Source organism: Aquila chrysaetos, chromosome 12 (assembly GCF_900496995.4).
Source record: "Aquila chrysaetos chrysaetos chromosome 12, bAquChr1.4, whole genome shotgun sequence".
Lineage (NCBI taxonomy): Eukaryota > Metazoa > Chordata > Aves > Accipitriformes > Accipitridae > Aquila > Aquila chrysaetos.
In genome coordinates this window covers 4,665,460-4,677,540 of record NC_044015.1, presented here as the reverse complement: position 1 = coordinate 4,677,540, position 12,081 = coordinate 4,665,460, and the positions used below count along the sequence as shown (strand labels likewise).

At 46.6% G+C, this 12,081-nt stretch overlaps 1 protein-coding gene across 4 annotated transcripts in view; it reads right to left on the bottom strand.

Moving 5' to 3' along the window:
• LOC115349301 (junctional sarcoplasmic reticulum protein 1-like) overlaps positions 1-12,081 on the bottom strand; it is a 33,735-nt gene that overhangs the window by 18,996 nt on the left and 2,658 nt on the right. The window lies entirely within an intron of this gene.

The window sequence follows — 12,081 nt, the reverse complement described above, 5'->3', positions numbered from 1 at the left end:
AGGTCACTGCAGAGCTACTCAAGTTCAGCTGCAGTTTCACAAAGGCTTTAAATATCGCTCCCTGCTGTTCTGTCCAGGCCTGGGCAGGGTAGAGAAAGCTGAAAGCTCAAGGTTTTGGGGGAAAAAAGTGAACAAATAGAGGGGAATGACAGGAGCGGCTCCCTGCTTGTAGAAGGAGATGCCTCCAGCTCCCTTCCTTTCCTCGGTCGCTATAGGCATCAGATTTTGCGACAAACCTGAATTTGAGTACTAGAGAGTGAAAGGAACTGCAATGGCAATATCGGGTGGCTCATGTGACATCCCTGAAGCATCCCCCAGGCAGCCCCAGGCTGCAGTGCCACAGCTAAGTACCTGGGATGAAAAGCAGTCTGCCTCCTGTTCCATCCCCGCCTTGGGAAGAAGGCTCTTATCACGTTTCAGAAAGACACCAGATGGACAAGAGGGATTTCAAAGCAGAAGAAAACAAATCAAAAAGGCAAGAATATATGCAAAAAAGCCCAACTCAAGACTCTTAGGTGCAAAAAGTGTTGCAGGTGCCAGGAACACCGATGCAACGGGACTGTTTGAAGATAAGCACCAGCTCACACCACAGGTGAGAGGAGATCAGCCTGTCAGGGCAGCCCGTTGCATTTCTGCAACAGGATGGGGCTGAAGTGCATGGACTGGAGAAAATAGTGCAGGAGGGTCTAGGGCAGAGGCAGAGGCTGACCGAGGCCGAGCACCGAGTCTGGACCTGCTGTGGGCTCTGACCGGGGACAATCCCATCGCCTTGCAGTGTTGCAGCTTCCCTTTCAGTAAATAGAGGGAATAATATTTGCCGTGCTCCCCACATCACAGAAAGGTAAATAAATTCACTAAGATGGGTTGTAGAAGATCCTAGATGAGTTTACTAGAGTACTTCGCATTTTTGTTGCAAGGTTTAACCCTAAATCCACCAACCCCAACCATACAACAGTATCTTCCAGAGCTTTGTTCCATTCAGCTTCCAGTGTCCAAACAACAGTTTTTTCTGTTCCTCCTCTTGAGATACAATCCACTGCTTGCCACATCCCACAATCAGAAATCATCCCCGACACCCAGCCTATAATTGCCATTTATTTAGCTTAATCCCTTTCACAATACATGATCCATGCCGCTGCCTTCCTCCTTCGGGCGCTCACCACTTGTGACTGGCTACGGCAGCTATTGCTCAGCCGACCTGCAACATCTGTTCCCATTTTCTCTGGTTTTTGGGGACAAATCCAGGCCCAGCACAGAGCCAGCTCCTGGGAAGGTTTCTGCCCTGAACCTTCCAACCTCCATCCTTGCAGTGCAAATAACTGAAGGTGGCTGGCGGCGCCGGCACGTGTCTCACAGCACCAGGGATCGGGTGGGGAAGGGTTTGCAGGGGTAACGCAGAGTGGCGAGGGAAGGCATGGTTTGCACAGGGAATTAAAAAAGTCAGCCCAGTCAGCCCTGATCGCTAATGAAAGCCTTGCGGCCATGTATCACTGGGATTTTCCTTTTCTTACACCTGAGAATGTTGTCATCAGGACCACAAAGAAAACACAATGAGAACAAGGGCAGGAGATAAAGAGCAAAGCTGGGCAGCACTAGGAGTGGAGAGAGGAGGGAAATATAAAAGGGAGAAGGAAAAGAATCAAGGACATGGGTGTGCAAATAAGCCAGAAATTCAGGTAAAAAAAGGCAGAGTCTGAAAAAGGTGAAAAAAAGAAAAATGGAGCACCATGGCAAAGCAAATCCAAGGGGAAGAGGCAGGAGGAGAGTTCCCAGTCAGCCCCGAAGGATGAGAGCCGTGGAGGGGACAGGCGGACAGAGCTCCCGGGGCGGGTTCACGGGATGGCAACTGGCAGCCTAAGCACCAGAGCGGTGCCCACGGCCAGCGCGTGTGCCCCCACGTTCCTGCCCATTCCCCTGCCTGTGGAAGTGCCCCCCGCCGCAGGGTAGCTCGCACCCAGTGGGTGCTCAGGACCGGCAGTGATGGACCGTAGCCCATGTGGGCAGTGGGACCAGCACCCTCCACCGCGGCCCCACCACGACCACCTCTCCCATCTGTTTTTGCTTCTGCCAGATGGAAAGGGGAGGGAGGGATGGGGGATGGGGCCGCATCACTGGGATGTCAGGGATTCATTTCTTTCTATTCTTTTCCCAGTGACATTTAAATGGCTGGCCCCAAAACGCTTTCTGATTGCTGTGTGTTTTTCCCAATGACACAAAGGCGAGAGTCTTTCAGAATAAATCATTTAGAGGCAGGAAAAAAAAAAAAAAAAAGCAGCAGCTCTGACCCCACAGGCACATACACCTCCCTCCTCCTTGCCCACCCCTACAAGCATGTTTTGGAGCTGCTCAAGCAAAGGGGAGAGTGAGCAGGAGTAATTTTCCACGGATGCAGGGAACAATTGAGCCCCGCATGGTTTTCATCGTTAAAATGCTTCCCTCCAGCAGTTTATGTTCACCCACACCAGACAAAGGCGATATGCATGCAGAGACCAGTTTAGTCTTGCTCCACCCGCCAGTGGTGAGGAGTCGAGGTGCTGGGTGACGGGGAGGAGGAATGGGGGAGAGATGCTAACGCCATGAGGTGGGACCCGCTCCAGCTCCTCTCCCTGCGCGGGCAGGGGATGGCTGAACCCAGCTCTGAGTCACCCTTACTCAGCCCTGGCGCAGCCTCAACCGTGCCCAGGTACGTGGGCTGGTTTGGGGAGGGGAGAGGGCATGGGGCAGCTTTGGCACAGAAAACGAGTGCGTGGGTTTAGGGGGAAGCACCGCTCGATGTTGCTGGTGTGGCACCATCGTTTCTGCATGCAGACGGGTGGCTGGGGGAGGAAGGAGGCCACGTCACTTCGCAGCAGTGCTTGCTTCAGCCTCGTGCCATCAGCCTGGCTTCTCCTGGGATTCAGCCCCTCTACTCACACAGGGTGTCCAAGCACCCTGCAGATATGGGCGACCACTTTCCCCGTCGTCCGTGCAAACACCAGCCGGCAGCGGGATTGCTCCCTGCGAGGAGAGCGCATGCTCGTGCTGAGGATGGATGCTGGTATCAGGTTCGTGCTGAGAGGCTTTAGAGGGCAGCAAGGGGACGTGGGCATCCTCAGCGCCGTCTCCCCAACAGCACAGCCCAAAGGGGGCTGAACACTGCTGGAGCTGGGGGCATGAGACTGGGGAATGGAGCCCGAGCCCTGAAGAACAGCAGGGCGATCCCCAAGTCGAGCAAAGCCTCACCACAATCCTTTTTCCTCTTTGTTCTCAATTCCCTTCCCATCTCCACTCCTTTCAGATGGAGGAACATACTTCAGTCACTGGCAAGGAGTTCCTCAGCGCTTAGCATCACCCACAGCCCCCTCAGGAGGAAGGAGGACAGGGTTTGAGCCCTCAGATGTCGCCTGCCCAGGTGTCAAACCTACACAGGGCTGTGAAAAGCTCAACTATTTTTTATAGCATAGATCTGCCCAAAATATGAGCTCCAGGCTTTTGTAACTAAAAGAGCTTTCAAATGTCCATCTCGGGGACCTGCAGAACAGCAGGGTGCAAGTTTGTGGCTGGCAGCTTTGCTGCTCTTGCACATCAAGTCACAGCATCGTTTTTGAGCCCCTTTTGGCACCTCTTCCCTGAGTGGTGCCTACTAAACCCACCATCCTCAGAAACTCGCTGCTTGGTGGGAGCATGCGGGGCTGAAGGAGCATACCACCAGTCTCATGGGAACCATGTCAGGAGGACCTCTAGCTCTGAGTGTGAAGAAAGATGAAAAGCGACCAGTTTTCACCAAAAAAAAAAATATTTTCTTAGTTCCTTATTAAAGACCAGCACATAGGAGCTAAACAGACTCAGGCCCAGGCGCCTAGTGGGAGATCTCTAAGCAACATTTTTGTGGTGCAGCGTAAGGTTTTGCCAAACTCCTTCCACCTAGATACTACCAAGCCAGTGGTTCAGACCAACGCCGGTTTGTATCCCTTTGCCAGACCACTGAAGAAGGCTTTCAACAAAACATCAAAGCAGAGACCCAAATGAATCACAGGATCCAGTGCTGAGGCTCCAACAGCCCTTTCATGAAGCACAACAGCCTAAGCCCTAACATCCTCATAGAATTATAACCACCCCCAGGTAGATATGCCAAGCTTTTCGCTCCTTGTTCTGCTTGGATGTGTGTGCTTTTTTAGCTCCTTTTCCAACATCCAGCAAAATGCATTTCAAAATAGTTGGGTTTTACCTAAGAGGTGATGGCACTTAAGTCGTGGAGAGATGCTTTACATATATAGCTTGTGTGGGAAAGATTTTGGATGGCTGAGATACTTCCTTGACAAGAAGCGTAACAAGGAGAAAGGAAGCTTTTGCAGAAGACGATCTCAGTTTGCTTAGCCTAACAAAACAAAGGCCAGAAAGGGTAGGATTGCTACACATAAAAGCACCCAAGAGACAGCTGAGACATCTATTTAAGCATAAGGACAATGTTGGCATGAAACCAATTGGAAAAAAAATTGGCTACAAATAAATATAACTGGGATTAAAAAGGAGCTTCATAACTCTTAGAGCACTCGGCTTGTGGAATGGCCTTGCAGGGGACCCACTGGAGGCTGTGAGGCTGTAGCACTGTACTTTTATGAATGGGATCCTAGGACCACGTGTGGACAGCAGGTCTGGATTTGACTCAGAAGGTCTCTCCTAGCCCTATGCCTCCATCAGTAAAGACATCCCACCCATAGGTGTCTGAAACTGGGAATCTAATCCTTGCAGCATGGGGAAGGCCCACTGCTCAATGTCCCCATAAAGCTGTGTCAAGAGCTCTTGAAATCTTTCCAAATGAAAAGTCAATCAAAGAAGATACATGAGCTGACTTCCCTTGGATTGCATGTGCCTTGAGATTGGTAACTTTTCGAAGTACTATAATGAGCACGGATCTTGGAGAGCTACAACAATAGCTTATTTTCAAGGAAAATTAAGAACAGCTTGTTTTTCCTAATCTTACAGTTTCCTCCAAACAAATGTGTCACAGCTGTTATACCTGGAGGTCATGGAAAAAAGGTCTCATCGGAACTGCTGCGAGAAGTATTTTGGCCAAAGAAAAAGAGTTTGAATGTGTCCTGTATGAATACAATGAGGAGAGACTGAAGAGAAACTGTCGTCTTGCCCATGGTAACAGAAAGATGAATAGCAGTCATGAATTTAAGGGGGAAGAGCCCAAATACTTTGGAGTAGCAAAGACAGAAAAGTATTGGAAGAGATTGGGCAGGGAAATGTTGGCCCCTCTATCACCGAAAGGTTTTATGAACAGGTTAGACACATCTGTCGGGAATGATTCCTGAAACGTTGATCCTTTTTTGGGGGCAGGAGTATAGGTTATATGGCCTTCTGCAATGGCAACTAATACCCTCTGTGATACAAAGCTCAGCACCAAGACGAAGATGACATGGTCCTCTCTGATAGACATTCAAGGCTGGATGCAGAATTGCTGCTAGCTGCCAGCACGAACCCAACAGGCCCTCCACGCCCCACAGCGACCTGGAGACGCCAGTCCTAACGCAGGTCTGAACGCCTCAGTCCCAGCCTGCGGTATTACAGTCTGAACTGGAACGATAAAGGCTTAATCAAGCCTTATATATTATTAAACTTTATTTGCATTGCTTTGCATGCGAGGCTCAGGAAAGGCTCCTTGTTAAAATTCAAAGAGTTTTAAAGTCCCAGGGAAACTGAGAGTAGTGATGCAAAAATAGTGATGCAAATAACCAGAGTTTCAGTGCCATTGCATTAGCATTGCTTGACAAACACACAAGCTGCAGCGATGGTGGTCAGAGCTGTGCAGAGACCCAGGGTGGTGGTCATGTCAATCAACATCACTATGAGAAGGATAAAATAAAAAAAATAGAGTTTTGTATAAATTGATAACTTGCAGCCACCTCCATAACAGTTCATGGGGAAAAGTATCCAGCTACCACAAGCAAGCGTATTTCTGAACCCATTTAAAATCTTAAAACCGCATTACATAAACCTAACAATACCAAACGGCAAGACATCAGGAAACCATTGAAAGAAAAGCCCAATATAATAAAAAAGAGAATTAAACATGACTATTACTGCCAAAGAATAATCTCCCATAAATATGTTTAAAGGCAACAAAGAGGATTATCAATGAGAGTTGAGACAGGATAAGGACAGATAATTTAGGTTTGAGAGAACATTTTATTTATTTCAAAGATACGTTGAGGAGACTTTTAAAAGTGACCTAAACCTCCCAGTCCATTTTCCATAGGATTTAAGGTCAAAGGAGGCAGCTTGAAGGGAGCAGAGGTGCGAGACCTCTTCAGCCCCAATCTCAGCTCTGCCTCTGTGCAGCCTGAGGCCGGTCCTTTCTCCCTGCCTCAGTTTCCCAATCCACAGTGACACAAGCGCAGTAAGTTACAGCCTCCAAAGGGAGAACGAGGGCTGTAAAGACTGAGAGGTAGCATTGGAAGCTTAAACATGTAAAACACGGATCCTATTTTCCCTGTCTAATGAATACAAGTGGTCACAGGGATGGTGTAGGATCTGCTGCCGCCACCGCGACACGCTCTGATCTCTACAGGGATCAGTTTTAATGTGCATACTCTAGCCCATTAAGCCCGTGACTTGATTTAGCAGAACTACAGAGCTGCCGTACTGTGCACATTGTTCTGACAGCTGTTAAGGACTGACCTGCTGACTCTCATTACTTCCTGTCACATCCTGTTCCTTGAAGGATAGCTGATTACATTTTCCTCCCTAATGAGCTCAATGAGTCTGAAGATGGGCTGAGACTGCCCAATTGGATAGTACATGATCTTTGGCTTCCACTGCTGCCTGACGGCTGGCAGCCAGATATCGAGGATATGTCTGTGTGTGAAGCCAAACAAACATGAAAACATCACAGGAAATAAGGAACTGTGAGCTAAGAAATTAATGTGCTGTAGTACAAAAGTCCAGGGGAGCACCAGGCAGGCAGAGCACCATTACAATCTGCATTGCAATTTGAAAGGATATACCCACTAGACAATCCAAAATGGAAACTTTCTGACTCAAGAAAGGACAAACATTTAGACAGGGATCGGATGTCCAGAGGAACAAAAAACAAATTTCAGAACTAATTCTTATCTCCTGTCCAGACAGTTTATTTTCTGTAATCACAGCTGCTCCCTTTCTTTGCATACACCTCTGAAGCAGTAGGTTTTCAGATCGTCATCTGAAGTACTTGGTAAAAGTCAAAAGCAGGAAATCAAACTAACTAGGTCATTGGTCCAATCCCGAATAGTAATTTCAAGGTTTCTTGCCTTCCTTATGCCATCTCTTTATTTTCTAGCACCTTAGGAAATCTGTTGGTCTTATTAAGACTTACAAGCACATGCTCAGCTCTGAGTGGAAGTACGCCTTTGCGCTCCCCAAAGATTAGGCTACCCTGCCTCTGCAGTGGGAAGCCCTGTGGGTTGATTTAGGGTATCTGCATGAGATTGCTGGGCTTACACGCAGCAGGACATGCAGGAATAAATAGCTCCCCTAAAGCCTGGTTACTTCGGAAACATAGGGACAGGCATCGCAATGCTCTCGGGAGTGCTGCTGGAAAACATTGCAGTGCTTTGCACCGAGTCACCCCTTTCCAGTGGGGTAAGAAATGAACCCTTCAAATCTCAGCTTCTTCTAGAGTTAATAACAAACAGGAGGCAGGGTAAGTTAATTTGTACCTACAACGACTTCATAAATAAAAACCTTTGGGAAAACTGGAAAATTCTAGCAATGAAATAGAGTTGCCTTCATTTTAAAGCCTCCACTCCTAAGTGGGTTGACTACCTGGTGGCTTATTTGGTAGCAGTTTTCTGACAATCTCTTATAAACATCACTATAGCACCGGTTGTCTTTGGATTTCAGTTTGTTGCTTACAGAGCAAGAGATGGGGAGATGCCAAGGCCTGCATGGGTCAGGGGTCTGCTCCTCATCCACTGCTCAGAGGGGCTTCCCTGGCACAGCAGGCGGGCAGGTCAGAGGGGGAAATGCTGCAGGGGAAGCTTGCGTTGCCATTGCTCTACCTGCTGCATAGGTGAAGGCTCACCAGAGCTGTCAAGCTGACACCTTTCACCAGCCTGAAATTCAAGAGGATTTTTAAAAAAAATGTAAACAACCTGAGCTGCTAAGCTGGCCTGATGGCTGGTTCCAGCTCCGCTCTCACTTGGGATTGCTGACTGTCTCAGTACACAGAGCCATGAGTAAATATTGGTTCAAACACAGATAGCTCATGGGCAAAAAGCACAAGGCTGCATGCAGCTCAAATAAACAGGCTGGCAAAAGTGACTTCTACCGGGGCTGGGCCTCCCCTGTCCCTCCTGCAGCACGCCGAGGGCTGCCCTGGCTGTTAGCACAGCTCTGGGTGAGCTCTGGCCAGTGATTTTGCCAAGTGCTGAATCCACAGGGATTATACCCAAAATAAAGCAGCATGCAGCACAAACATACAGCTGGAAGAAATCCCAAATTGCCAATTCTGCTGGTCAGAGGCCGTTCTCGGGCTTGTTCTCAGCTACAGCAAAGGGGTGAACTGGTTCCCCTACTCGCAACTCTCTAAAGGACGAGAGTGGGATATAACTTATTGCAGGCTAAATAACCTTCCCTGCCCTCGAGGCTCGTTCATTTTATTTATGGGAAAATATGCTCGTTAATGCTCTTATCACAGGAATGATCTAATCGGGGGGGAAAAGTCTCCTTTGAATATATCCATTTTAATGAGCTGCTGGGCGAAATGTTTAGGCAGGCAAAACTGACTCTGAACTCGTTTCTGACAGAGCAGATTCTGCACAGGTTTTAACGCTCATTCCGCTGGCATCTGTTTGTTTTGATAACATTTCCAAACGAAATTACGAGTTACAAAAGCTGAGCTGTACTGTGCACTTCCTTGTCCCTAAGGTTGACTGATCCAAGCACAATAGGAACTGAAGGAAAATAAGCCACGCCGTCCAGCTCGCCTTCCCAACACACAGGCTGTGAAAGTGGCCCATCCTGCAAAGAAACATCAGATTGTGCTGAACTCTTCTGTAAGAGAAAAGCGAAGCTAAGCAAAAAATAAATTAATAAATCCACCACACAAAGGCTCCAGCAAGCAAGCAAGGGAAAGGGGTCAGCAGAGGAAGAAAATGCTCACGAAAGAATTCCAGAAAGCCGCTGCACACGAAATGCTGATTACATGCGATTGCAGGGGGGCTTATTTTCTCAGGACCTGGCTCTGCGAGGTGCTGTGCACCCCACTGCTCTCTCCCATGCTAACGGGAAGGAAAGTGCTCGATCTCCTCTCCAAGTCGAACTCCCCTCTGTGGCATTGCAGCCTTCGCAAGAACCGGACCTTAACCACCCTCTCGCTAACTGAGGGGGAGCGGAGGGAGAGGAGGGGATGGAGATGTTAGCTGCATCTGGCCCAATGTAAACAAAACAGAAAATGGATTGTGGAAGGGAGGATGTTGCAATGTCTTCCACTTTATTGTTTTGTAACTACCTCTGAATTCCTCGTGACCATTTGTTCATAACTGGCAGCAACACCCAGAGAAAAATCAATAAAAAAATCAAGCTTGTGGAACATTATTCTTAAATTACAGACCATAACAACAAACTGCTCAAGCACACTTCTTTCCCCAGAAATGTTAAGGTGCCATCCTCTGACCGTATCTTGTGTCTCTTGCTGTTGGCTAACCCACTCTCTAGCTGACTATATTTCCTGTTCTCACTTCCAACTTTTCCCCTCACCCCCACATTATTTTTATATGGAAACTGAACAGCAATGCCTGCTAAGTTTGATCCTGCAAGCTTAAAGAAAACAACTCAGCACTTATCAGGTGACCAGCAATATGTTGGATTACACCCCTAAATCAGATAATGAGACTTTAAAGCATTTTAAGCATCTGTTACCTCATCTGCATTCAATACATAGTCCTCTTCATACCAGCTGTTTTTAAGTGAGAAAGCAGAGATCCAACGTTTCTTTGGTAAGAAGTACAGACATTTGTTGGCCTGACGCACTAGTGACTGCTTTCTTCTAGTTCAGTATCTCACAAAGATCTTGGAAAATAAATTCTTCCCTGTGCTGGTAAACATCTAAGCATTCCGTCTTAATTTGGCAGTGGCATGCAGAGTCTCCTTCCAGCACAAGTGGGTCTGCAGAAAACCTGACCTTCAAATCAAATCATTCTCGCACGGATGACAATGAAAATGAGGAGAGTTTTCCAGCTAGAAAAAGTGTTCTAATTACATGTCCCACAAAGATCAGAATAGATTCTAACACACCAAACAGCGTTTTTAGTGGGGGAGTATTTAAAATTAGATAACTGGTAGTTAACTGTTACCTGTAAGGAAATGAACCAGAAGTTCTAAGGATGGAGATGGGCAGACTTAAAGAGCCCTGCTTTATAAGACTTACAAACTATAGGTTTTACAAAGTTTAAAAATAACACTGTCCAGTGTTTCAATAAAGACCTCACAAGATTTTGCTGTACTTCGTCTCCACACAGAGCTGACCAAGATGAACATTTAAATTATTCTGGGATTAACACTGGCTAAATTACAGGGCAGAGAAGCCATCACACACAATGATTTCTGTGAAAACATGTCATGATGGACATCTCTGCGTCAGTTTCTGTCCTGTTTTGGTGCTTGGCTACATCTCTAGATGACTCTTAAAACTGCAAGAACAAGTCAAGTCTTCCTGGAGTGGAAATAGAGAGAAAAGGCTATTGGAACCACTTGATGTTATAGTCTGGCTCGATTTATTAATTATTTTTTTTTTTTACCATTTTTGGGGAGTTACCAAGTGTGTAATGCTATGTAAGGACTGCACATGCTTTAAGAGAGAGCTCATGTTTTTCTTTCTGTTGTACTTCCCTAGTCAGCAAATCAGACATAGATTAATTCCCATGATGCTGCTAAATGTCATAAATGTCTATTTCCACATTCAAGAAGAGCTATGACAGCGTGATGCAGCTAAGCTGAAAATATATGGGGGTTTCTGCTATATGTCAAATATCTTTTTTTTTTCCATTCACCTTCACTGGAGCTTTGTTACTCCTCTAGAACATGGACGCAGGAGCTGCTTCAATGAAATCTGCAGCAGCCCACTCTCCAATAGCCTCCTCAGTGGCAGAAAAACACACAGAAGCACCAATATTTGCAGCCATGTTGTTTAGTTATGTTTTAATCACCTAAACAACAGAACAGTTTCTCTTTCCTTCTCTACATAAAACATGTGATACAACTACGATATCAATGTGCAAGATTTGAGAACGAGCAAGTCTTACGAGTGTGTCGGGTCCTGTACATCTAAGCACTAGTTTCGTGTCATCTGATCACTAACACTTGCAAACCTGAAAGCAGATAATGAAGAGGAAAGACTTTCAGTTACTTACCGTGCCCATTTCTTGCTCTAACATCTGTTTACATCAGCTACCAGTTTTGATTTTGACTTTAACTTATTCCTGTGCTGCTTCTTCCAATCTAGTATCTTTCAGAAAGTAAAAACTATAAAAGCTTGACAAAGAATCATTAACTGGTGATTTTGACTAATGTTTGAGACCTCTTTTGTTAAAAGAGGCTGAAAAGCATGCTGAAACAAGCTAAAAAAGGAAATTCTAGAAAATGAAACTCTCTGGCTTTCCTCAACCTGAAACAATTTCAGCTTAAATTCCTAATGTGGGGTTCAGTTGTGTTGCTTCTTCTGTACTTGCTCCATTAACAGGTCTGGTTATTGAGTAACTCAGACTGTACAAGATATTTTCCCAGGTCGTTCCCTACAGCCTAATTGCTATGACCTGCTTGTGTAAGAACACAGAACAAGTGGGACTCGCTGCACGCTCTCCTCTGAGGAGTTCAGTAAGCAGTTTGGGAGAGAATTGATCTAAGCTCCCTGCTCCATCTCCTGCTTTGGGGACTACACTGGTCCTTTGAAACATACATTTTCTGGAGATGGGAAGGCTGTGGTAGTTGAGAGCCAGCAGAATGAGGGGGCCTTTGATAGTGTATTTGTGGACACCAGCATAGGACTTTGGATGAACTAGAGCCTCAGGACCTAGGTGGATGAGATTCTCTATTTGCAGTTGTCCATCTTGCCTC